We start from the raw sequence: 10,749 nt of genomic DNA on the forward strand, positions 1-10,749 counted from the left end.
TGGAATCCTACATCTTGTACCTGATCAACATTTGATCAATGTACGATGCCTGAGACAGGGCTAACCATTTGTTCTTACGATCTCGAATGATCTTGATCCCTAGAACGTAATGTGCCTCACCCAAATCTTTCATTTGAAACTGGGTAGCTAGCCATTTCTTAATGTCAGTTAGATACCCTACATCATTCCCAATGAATAGGATATCATCCACATATAGTACCAGAAAAGCTACTGAGCTATTGATGATCTTCTTGTAGACACAAGGCTCATCAACGTTCTGATCAAAGCCAAATGACTTGACCGCAGTGTCAAATCTGATGTTCCATGATCTAAATGCTTATTTCAGCCCATAAATGGACCTATTAAGCTTGCAAACCTTTTGCTCTTGATCTGGAACTATGAACCCCTCTGATTGAGTCATATAGATGGGTCTTCTTAAGATTATCATTAAGAAAGACAGTATTGACGTCCATTTGTCATATTTCATAATCATAAAATGTGGCTATGGACAGGAGTATCCGGATAGACTTGAGCATGACAACAGGTGAGAAAGTTTCCTCATAGTCAACTCCCTCAACCTAGATATAACCTTTTGCCACGAGTCTAGCCTTAAAGGTTTGCACCTTTCCATCTACACTTCTCTTTCGCTTATAGATTCATTTACACCCAATAGGTCTTAGCCCATCAGGCGGATTAACAAGCTCCCAGATGTTATTGAAGTACATCAACTCCATTTACTGGTTCATGGCTTTAACCCATTCATCTTTGTCAACATCCTCCATTGCTTTCTTAAAAAACAACGGATCCTCGACCACATCATTCGAAATGATGTTTTGGGCTTCAATCAAACCCATAGTGAAGTCTGCGATGCATCCTTCTTGACGCTTCGTTACAATACAGCCCATCCATTCAGAGTGAAAACTGACCCCGATGTCGATTTGCGAGAATCTCTATCGGTCTGAAAGTCAGAGTCTATGTATCCTGTAAGTATCAGATCCTTATCTCCATACACAAGCATGTAGTCCCTCATTCTCCAAAGATACTTAAGGATCNCAGATCCTTATCTCCATACACAAGCATGTAGTCCCTCATTCTCCAAAGATACTTAAGGATCGTCTTGACCGCCGTCCAGTGATCAAATCCTGGATTGGACTGATACCGACTGGCAATCCCTACTGCATAGCAAATGTCGGGTCTGGTACGCAACATTGCATACATTAGGCTTCCTACAGCTGAAGCATAGGGAATCCGTCTCATCTCCTCAACCTCCTGAGGTGTCTTAGGACATTGATCCTTAGACAAAACGATTTCATGCCTGAAGGGTAACAAACCCCTCTTGGAATCCTGCATCCTGTACCTAATCAACATTTGATCAATGTACGATGCCTAAGACAGGGCTCCGTTTGTTCTTACGATCCCGAATGATCTGGATCCCTAGAACGTAATATGCCTCACCCAAATCTTTCATTTGGAACTAGGCAGCTAGCCATTTCTTAATGTCAGTTAGATACCCTACATCATTCCCAATGAGTAGGATATCATCCACATACAGTACCAGGAAAGCTACTGAACTATTGATGATCTTCTTGTAGACATAAGGCTCATCAATGTTCTGATCAAAGCCAAACGACTTGACTGTAGTGTCAAATTTGATGTTCCAAGATCTAGATGCTTTTTTCAGCCCATAAATGAACCTATTAAGCTTGCAAACTCTTTGTTCTTGATCTGGAACTGTGAACCCCTCTGGTTGAGCCATATAGATGGCCTTCTCAAGATTACCATTAAGAAATGCAGTCTTGACGTCCATTTCCCATATTTTATAATCATAAAATGTGGCTATGGACAGGAGAATCCTGATAGACTTGAGCATGACAATAGGTGAGAAAGTTTCCTTATAGTCAACTCCCTCAATCTGGGTATAACCCTTTGCCATGAATCTAGCCTTAAAGGTTTGCACCTTTCCATCTACACCTCTCTTTCGCTTATAGATCCACTTACACCCAATAGATCTTACCCCATCAGGTGGATCAACAAGCTCCCAGACGTTATTGAAGTACATAGACTCCATTTACTGGTTCATGGCCTTAATCCATTCATCTTTGTCAACATCTTCCATTACTTTCTTAAAAGACAACGGATCCTTGATCCCATCATTCACAATGATATTTTGGGCTTCAGTCAAACCCATGTAGCGATCTGGTGGGTTCATAACTCTCCCACTACGTCGAGGCAGTCTCAACTCTTAAGCTGGTTGACTAGATGTTCCAACCTCAACAACTCTTGTTGATTTGTCGGCCTATTCAACAACTCTTGTTGAATCCTCAGCAGTCTAAGTCTCACTAGAGATCTCACGCAAAACGAGCTTACTTCGAGACTTATGATCCCAGATGTGGTCTTCTTCCAAGAAGTTAACATTTGTAGAATCAAACACTTTGTTCTCACTCGGATCATAGAAGTATCCACCTCTCGTTTCCTTGGGGTAGCCTACAGAGAGTCAAACCTTCAAACACGATTCCAACTTCTTTGGGTTAGTCACTAGCACATGTGCCGGACAGACCCAAATCCTGAAGTGGCGTAAATTACCTTTACAACCTCTTTATAACTCAAAAGGTTTTTGAGAAACACTTTTTGAGAGAACATTGTTTAGGATATAACATGCAGAATGCACTGAAAAACTCCAAAACAAGTCTGGAAGATAAACATAACTCATCATAGACTGAACCATGTCTAACAAGATTATGTTTCTCATTTAAGATGCACCATTCTGCTGATGTGTACCAGGGGCCGAGAGTTGGAATGCAATCCCATGTTTTATCATATAGTTCTGAAATTGGAGGTCCATATACTCTCCACCACGATCAGATCATAGTGTTTTTATCTTCTAACAAGTTTTCAACTTCAGCCTTATACTCCTTGAACTTTTCAAGGGATTCAGACTTACGTTGCATTATGTAGAGATACCCGAACCTTGAATAATCATCTATGAAAGAGATGAAATATTCATACCCACTCCGAGCTCTAACATTCATCGGACTACAGAGGTCTAAATGTACAAGCTTCAAGGCTTCCTTGACTCTGTAATCTTTTCCAGTAAAAGGTCGTTTGGTCATCTTGCCTTTGAGGCATGATTCACATACCGGCAAAAAGTTTTCTTCTAAACTCTTTAGAAGTCCACTTTTCACCAACTTCTCAATCCTATTGAGGTTGATGTGACCTAACCTTAGATGCCAAAGATGGACATTTTCCTTAGGAGAAACCTTTGGTCTTTTAGCTGCTGTTGTCGTACTGAACATTTCAGTTTAAACGAGGCTTTAATGACTAACGACCTTAGTACATATAAGTTACTTTCCATTGAATCATAACCAATCTCCATTCCATTCTTGAAGATAAACACTTTATTCTCAGAAAAGGAGACAGTATACCCTTGTTCAATGAGATAAGAAACCAAGATTAAGTTCCTCTTAATATGAGGAACTAAAAAAAATTTATCCAGTAACAGATAGCGTTTCATAGCGTTTCTTATCAACAAATAACTTCAACCTGCCCACAGCAACAGATGAAACAACCTCACCAATGCCGACTCGTAGAGTCATCTCCCCTGTGGCAACATTTGACAAGAACTGAATCCTTGGTAAGAGGAACTGACATGATTGATAGCACCCGAATCAAGGATCCAAGTAGAATCATCATTCTCTACCAAACATGTCTCCAAGACCAATAAATCAGATTTACCGTATTGTCTCCTCTTTTGGAGAGTAGTCGGATCAGTGTCATAACAACTGACATTACTGCTTTTGACATCCATCCCTTTATGCTCGAAAAGTAAGAACTAATGTTCAAACAAACCTTGCAGTGAGTCCATGATCTCGCGTGCAATGACCATGCTCTCAACCCTTTTGGCCAAAACATTAGGTATGTTAGCCAAAATGTGAAGTCGAGCCAACGAATTAGCCTTTATGCACACTTCATATGCATTGTGAACACTTCGCGGTGCATCAAGGGTCAGAAGGTGAAAACACTCCTCAACCATGACAAATACGAGGTCGTTTTCCACGAAATACGTTTCACGCAATTCTTCTACTATATGTAGTCGGTCATATTAAAAGCACTAAACGGAAATACTAGCGAGTTTCTGAAAAGAAAAACACATTGACCTATGTTAGGTTTTAAAGCAAATACCCGTTGTAAAACAAAACAACATCCAATAAGGTTTTAGCAAAACTAATATGAACCCCGTGTGACATCTAGTTTCGTAATGATACTTCAAAGGTTTAGGACAAAAGCAGCCGAAGGGAGGTCAATTATCCCTCCTTTGAATTGAGAAGTTCTCAACCAGTCATTAATACCAGAACAACTTTTGCTTCTATAACGACTAGTCATCATTGATTTGGACAATAGATCATTAACTTACTTAATAATCTCCCGTAAGTGTGACCTGCCATTTTAGGCCCTAGAGATCCGCCCCAAAAAGCCAATCCGAAGGGAAAAAATCTGATTGGGGCAAAACCTAAAGCGACCCTATCAATTTCTGGAGTTCACCTTGATCTTGACCAACTGCACAAAACCCATCCAAAGAGGGACGCTCCCAAGGTGCCACGAGGGAGTACAAAATGATCACACGGTGTGAACCAATGCAGAGACCATAGGACGTGTTGACACACACCCTTCACCCACTTACTATAAACACTCTCTCCGTCCACCTTGATATTGACTCATGCAAACACTATCCGAAGGGGGATGCTCTTAGGGCACCACAAGGCCAAGCATGAATCTCACGGTGTGAAATACTAGGAAAAACGTGAGTGGAATCATAGACATATCAGATATATCTCTTCCTCCTACTGAGTATTTTATAACCTAGGGTTTAGCTTACTTAGAAAAAACACGACTAAGGATTTTAACTAAGTGATTTTTAGGTTTGCCCAAGAGTAACTTTTACCTTGGATAGTTAAACAACTTTTTTTATCATCATCCATTAAACTCTTTAACGAAGTCTTTGACCAAAATTGTCGCATGCTTGTTGAAAATCTATCTAATTCACCTTTCCAGGTAAGTTCCCAGGTAGGGGTGTTACGTTTTTGTCAACTTAAGAACCTCGGCCTAGCCAGATCTCGCTTTAGACAAAAGGTCCCTTATAGATAGATGTAAAACAAATTTAATCTTTTATGTCAACCAATTTAATCCTATTAAACTAATTTTAAAAGATTAATCTAGGTTACTAAACTCTTTAGAACTATTTGAACTTAGGTTTATCTCAATCCAATTTTAAAACTCTTTTAAAAAACTTGTGTTCACCCTAAGTCTGCATACAACTCTTTCTTATTGACTTTTTGTCTAATTAACTTTATAACAATTATAAACGGAAACCAAAACCACAATACTTAGCTAACACATGCAAGGCATTCATAACGCTTATAAATAGCCTAAGTGTCATGCTCAATGCATTGTTCATTCATTGCTACGTCTTTTATATAACATTTATACAAAACAGTAATAAAACAAGCAAAACATGGTTCCATTCACCCTTAGACTATAACACTTATAATAAAAGGTTGATGCATGATCATGCTCACTGCATACAAAATAACTCTTATATTTCATGATGCATGCGTATGCTTTCAAGTAATTTCTTCATGCTATATTATAACATTTATAATATACGATGCATGAATAATTGCACAACCTAAGGTGGGTTTTAAACTATATGTCAAACACTTTGGCATATAAGCACTATATATCACATGTATAATAAAAAAATGTTGATGGACTGGGTAAAATTTCCTTAAAAGCACAAAAGTAAAGCTAACTATTACAAAAACAAGGAGTCTCCAATTCAAATAGGCGAACCAGGTCTTGAACCGCTCGGGCGAAGCAACACATCTCCAACCATTGTGTACTAAACTCCTCGCGATCGTCTACACGATAAAACAAACACTTCGCTCTATCGCTTAACAACGCTCCCAGAGCTAAACGATCGTTTAGAAAATACTACACAATCGTGTACCTTTTACTAAGCGATGAAGCCTGAGGCATGTGATCGCTTAGCGTGCTCCGCATAACGCCCACCTTATGCGATCGTCTAAACAATTACGATGCGACAGAGCACCATCACTTAAACGATCACTTAGCTAGCGCCTTCGTATTGTATACGTGCGATCGTGTAGGTAGTAACTAAGCGGTGAGACTTGCTAACTACATGATCATTTTTAGCTCGCACCTTTTACTAAACGATGAGCATCACATGCTCCCACTACGATCATCTACCTCCAGCACCTACACGATCGGGCAACCAACACTATGCAATAGAGTAAACGATTTACCTCATCGGTTAGCATTAGCTAAACGATCGTTTAGTAAATACTATACGATCGTATAGAAAAATCTACACGATCACTTAGATAAATCCGATTGATCGTTTACCTTAGGCTACAGATACGACTAACACTTAGTCTTCTTCCTCGTTGAAAGCCGCATCTCCATGATTTGAAACTTCATCACGAACAACTCGACTAACTCAAACTCTTTGAATTACAGACTCGATTGCAAGTTAATTACGCCCAAAAACACAGGGGCCCTTACAAATTAACACTTTGTAATTGAAGAAAGCTAACTAAAGGCAATTAAACCCGAAAACATTCATCAAATCCATCCACAAATGCACTTAACAATTAAACACAAATGCAGAAACCCACCAAGAATGTAAAAGAAGTTCAAAATAGACTTGTAATTTAGAATATCAGAACAACCTGGCTTTGATACCAATTGAAGAAAATCATGCACGAGGTTTTCCATGAGTAGTGGAAAGATCATTCCAAATTATAACCATATATGAACTTTACAATTAGTCATAAACAAAAACATACGGTTATGCATTAATTACAGAAATTACAGCCTGATACTACAAATAATGAAAGAGAAACGCTACACACATTTGTAGACTCATCTCCACGCTCCTTGATCACGAATGCTCGAACACAGCAACACAACAACCTCAAACGCTCGTCCAACGCAACCGCTACACAGCACGAACACCGCGCACTCGAACTCAGTGATCACTTCGGTCACGAACACCCCAACAACACGAACGACCTCCACAAAACCTTAACGGTGTCGAGTTAAGTATGACACCACCAAGAAGGCTACCTTGGTATTCTCAGTGTGAAAATCAAGAGGGTGGGCTCTATGTGGACTTGGTTTGAGGCAGAAGGCGGAGAAAATAAAAATCGTGTAAATGATTGAGCAAGTGGGAGATGATTGAACCTATCGCATATGTCGATGTCCAATCATTTAGCAAAAGTTAAGAGATCGTCTAACAAAAGCTAAGGGATCGTTTAGCTCATCGCTTAGCTGCGTGTCTGTCGCCTACAAACACTACATGATCGTTTAGCTCGCTCCAAGTTGTCGCTTAGTAAATCCTTTTACACGACAACTTCCGTGAGATTCCGGGAGAGGAAAAAATCTCAAAAAATAAATTTTCAAAAACTTACTAAAATTAGGAAAACAATTTTCCTTTTTATCTCACGGTTACCATGAAACCACCAATAAATTGCCACTCAATTGATTATTAAAGAAAAAGAGCTAATTATCCAATAATTAGTATTATTATAAATAAAAATGATAACCAACTTATCATACTATATTTATAACCTATAGTTTTAATACTTCATCTCATGAAACATACAAAGCATAGCTTTTTTTCTATTCCATGGTACTTAATGTAAATCTCATCTACATTAATCCTCCACGGGATGTATCTCATACATCATATCGATCATATCATATATAATCGAAATACCTCTTGTCAATTTGAACATTTCAAATCAACACCAAGAACTTATCCTCAACTGAATCCATTGAGCTACCAAGGGGACCTTATGAACCTGTAGCTCGAACCTCCAACAGTATGTGAATAACCGACTAAACTCTTTAGTCACGGGATCCACCATCCGTTAACTGCAGGCACTTCACTAAAGACTGACAACTGAACTCTCCTCACCACAAATATATTTTGTGTCCATCTTAACCAATTAGCAGTGCGACAACCCTTCACAGATCGCTCGTAAGTACAACTCGTCCAATAACCGTTATGCCCCTGTAGTTATATCTAACTCCTTAAGTACCACTGATCCCTCTAATGAACATAAGTCATAATCCTACTATGATCGAGTCTTCTCTTTCAAAGAGAAGTTGTGGCCACTATGTTCAAGCTCCGGAATCAGCCCTTAAGGGAGCAATCTCTCTACTTATCCCTACTTTGGGAAAGGAGTGAATTCCATCTTGTGGATTGACATTGACTTCCAGCTCCCATGATCGACAAGTCCAAAAAGGGGTAGGCATGTTTGAGTGGCAGTCTGGCCACTCTCACCTAAATACTGTCAAAGGACTTGGCCCTCAATAGCCAGGAGTTCCCAAACACTTAGGATTGAGGTTATGTCACCTATGGTCATTTAGGTGAGATGTAAGTCTCTATGTAATCAACGACATTATAATAACAGAGTCCTAGTCATGCTCATAGTCGGTCTTATACAAACTCTTTGTATAGGACACCTCGTTCACGTCTCTACATGAATGGTCAAGGATCTACCATCTGTAGTAAGTTTACAACATTTTTGCAAACCTTTACAAAGTGACCGGTATTCGTAATAATCACCAGGATCAGTTATCCCACCTATCTTTATACTACGGACTCTATTTAGTTATCACTTAAGGCATGATCTTACTTGATATCATATATACAGTTAACGTTTACATAAGAATAACCATGAAGATTTGTTAATTGGATATGAGTAAATGCCAGAAATGAAATAACAGTTATTTTATTCATTAAACAATGTGTATCTTACAAAACGAGACTCCGGAAGATTAGGAGACCACCAATTCCCATACCTAAAACGCTCTTTTGGGAAATAAGTTTATTTTAAAAATGGGTATGGAGAGATTAAGTTATACGTTCAGATGGAACAAAGTAACCATATATGTACTAAAGGACACGTTAAGCAAAAAGACCTTTTTAAACACGTAAAATGTTCCAGTGATGGGCAACAACAGCTAAAGAGCCAACGAGTTTATCCTAAGAAAATAAAATGCCTCATCATTTAAGGATCTTAAGGTTAGGTCACATCACTCAATAGGATTGAAAAGTTGGTAAAATGGAGATCTAAGGAGTTTAGAAGAGATAACATCCCCAGGAGTGTATGATCATGCCTGAAAGACAAGGAAATATGACCATACGACCTTTTACTGGAAAAGGTTAACACAGGCCAAGAGCTCTGAGAGCTCTGTAGCATACAGACCCTTGTGGTCTGAGTAGGAATGTATATATTGGCACTTCGAGGGTGGGTACTCAATATTCTCATCTCTTTCATAGATGATCTTATTCTAATCGGTTGTATCTCTACCCTAATGCCATACGTAGTCTGAAGCCATCGACAAGTTCACACGGAGTATAAGCGCTGACAGTTGAAACTTGTTTAGGGAAGAAGATAAAAACAACTACGATACTGATCGTGGTGGAGTATTGGACCTCCAATATCACAAAACTATATTGAAAACCAATAGAACATAGAGTTGCGTCCTAAACTCTCGGCCCCTAGCTACAGCGCTCAACAGAATGGTGTATCAGAAAGGAGAAATAGAACCTTGCTTGGACATGGTCTCGGTCTATGATGAGTGTGATGTTGATCTCCAGACGCTCGATTTGGGGATATTTCGTGGAGACTGCATGCTATACTCTGTACAACAAGCTTCCTCAAACAAGTGTTTCTGAAACAACGTCTTTGAGTTTGGAGAGGCTTAAAGGTAGTTTACGCCACTCAGATATTTAGGGATGGCTGTCTGAAAAATGTGCTAGGTGACTAACCTAAAGAATAGTTGGAACCGCATTCGAGAGGTTTAACCTCATTTGTAGGCTTACCCAAACGGTAACGAGAGGTTGAATACTTCTATGATCGAGTAGAAAAAGTGTTATGTTTCTACAAAGCTATCTCTTGGAAAGAACATCCGGGATCATAAGCCCATGGAGTAAGCTCGTTTGCAAGGATATTTTTCTAGTGAGACTGAGACTGCTGAGGGTTCAACCAAGAAGTTGTTGAATAGTTGCCGACAGAATTAACAAGAAAGTTGTGAGGTCGGAATGTCTAGTCAACCAGCTCAAGAGTTGAGATGCCTCGACGTCAGTGACTAAGTCGAGGGTTTATGATACCCACCGGAATCATGCTACAATGGGTTTGGACTGAAGCCAAAATGTCCATTGTGAATGATGGCATCGACGGCTCGTGTGTACTTTATAGACCTAGACATGGAAGCAATGTCTGTCAAAGATGAATGGTGTTAAGGCTATGAACTAGTAAATGGAGTGCCATTATGTACTTGACATAACGTCTGGAGTTTGTTGATCCACCTGATAGGGTAAGACCTATAGAGGTTAGTAAATGGATCTTTTTAAGCAACAAAGAGAGTCGTGTAGTATGGGACAACGGGTACAAACCTTAAACGGCTAGACATCGTGGCAGAATGGTCTATACCCAGGTGAGGAGAAGCCCTTTGACATAATCTGGAGGAAACTAAATTCCTCACCTGTTGTCATACACTAACAAGTTTCTTAATCAGGATTCTCCTGTTCTAAATAGCCGCCAATTTATGATTTATGAAATATGGAAAATGGATGTCAAGACTGCATTCTTTTCTTAATGCGTAAATCTTTGAGATAGACCCAATCTTATATTGACCTCAACCAGAGGAGACTATCAC

This window comes from Benincasa hispida, chromosome 3 (assembly GCF_009727055.1).
Source record: "Benincasa hispida cultivar B227 chromosome 3, ASM972705v1, whole genome shotgun sequence".
Classification (NCBI taxonomy): Eukaryota; Viridiplantae; Streptophyta; class Magnoliopsida; order Cucurbitales; family Cucurbitaceae; genus Benincasa; species Benincasa hispida.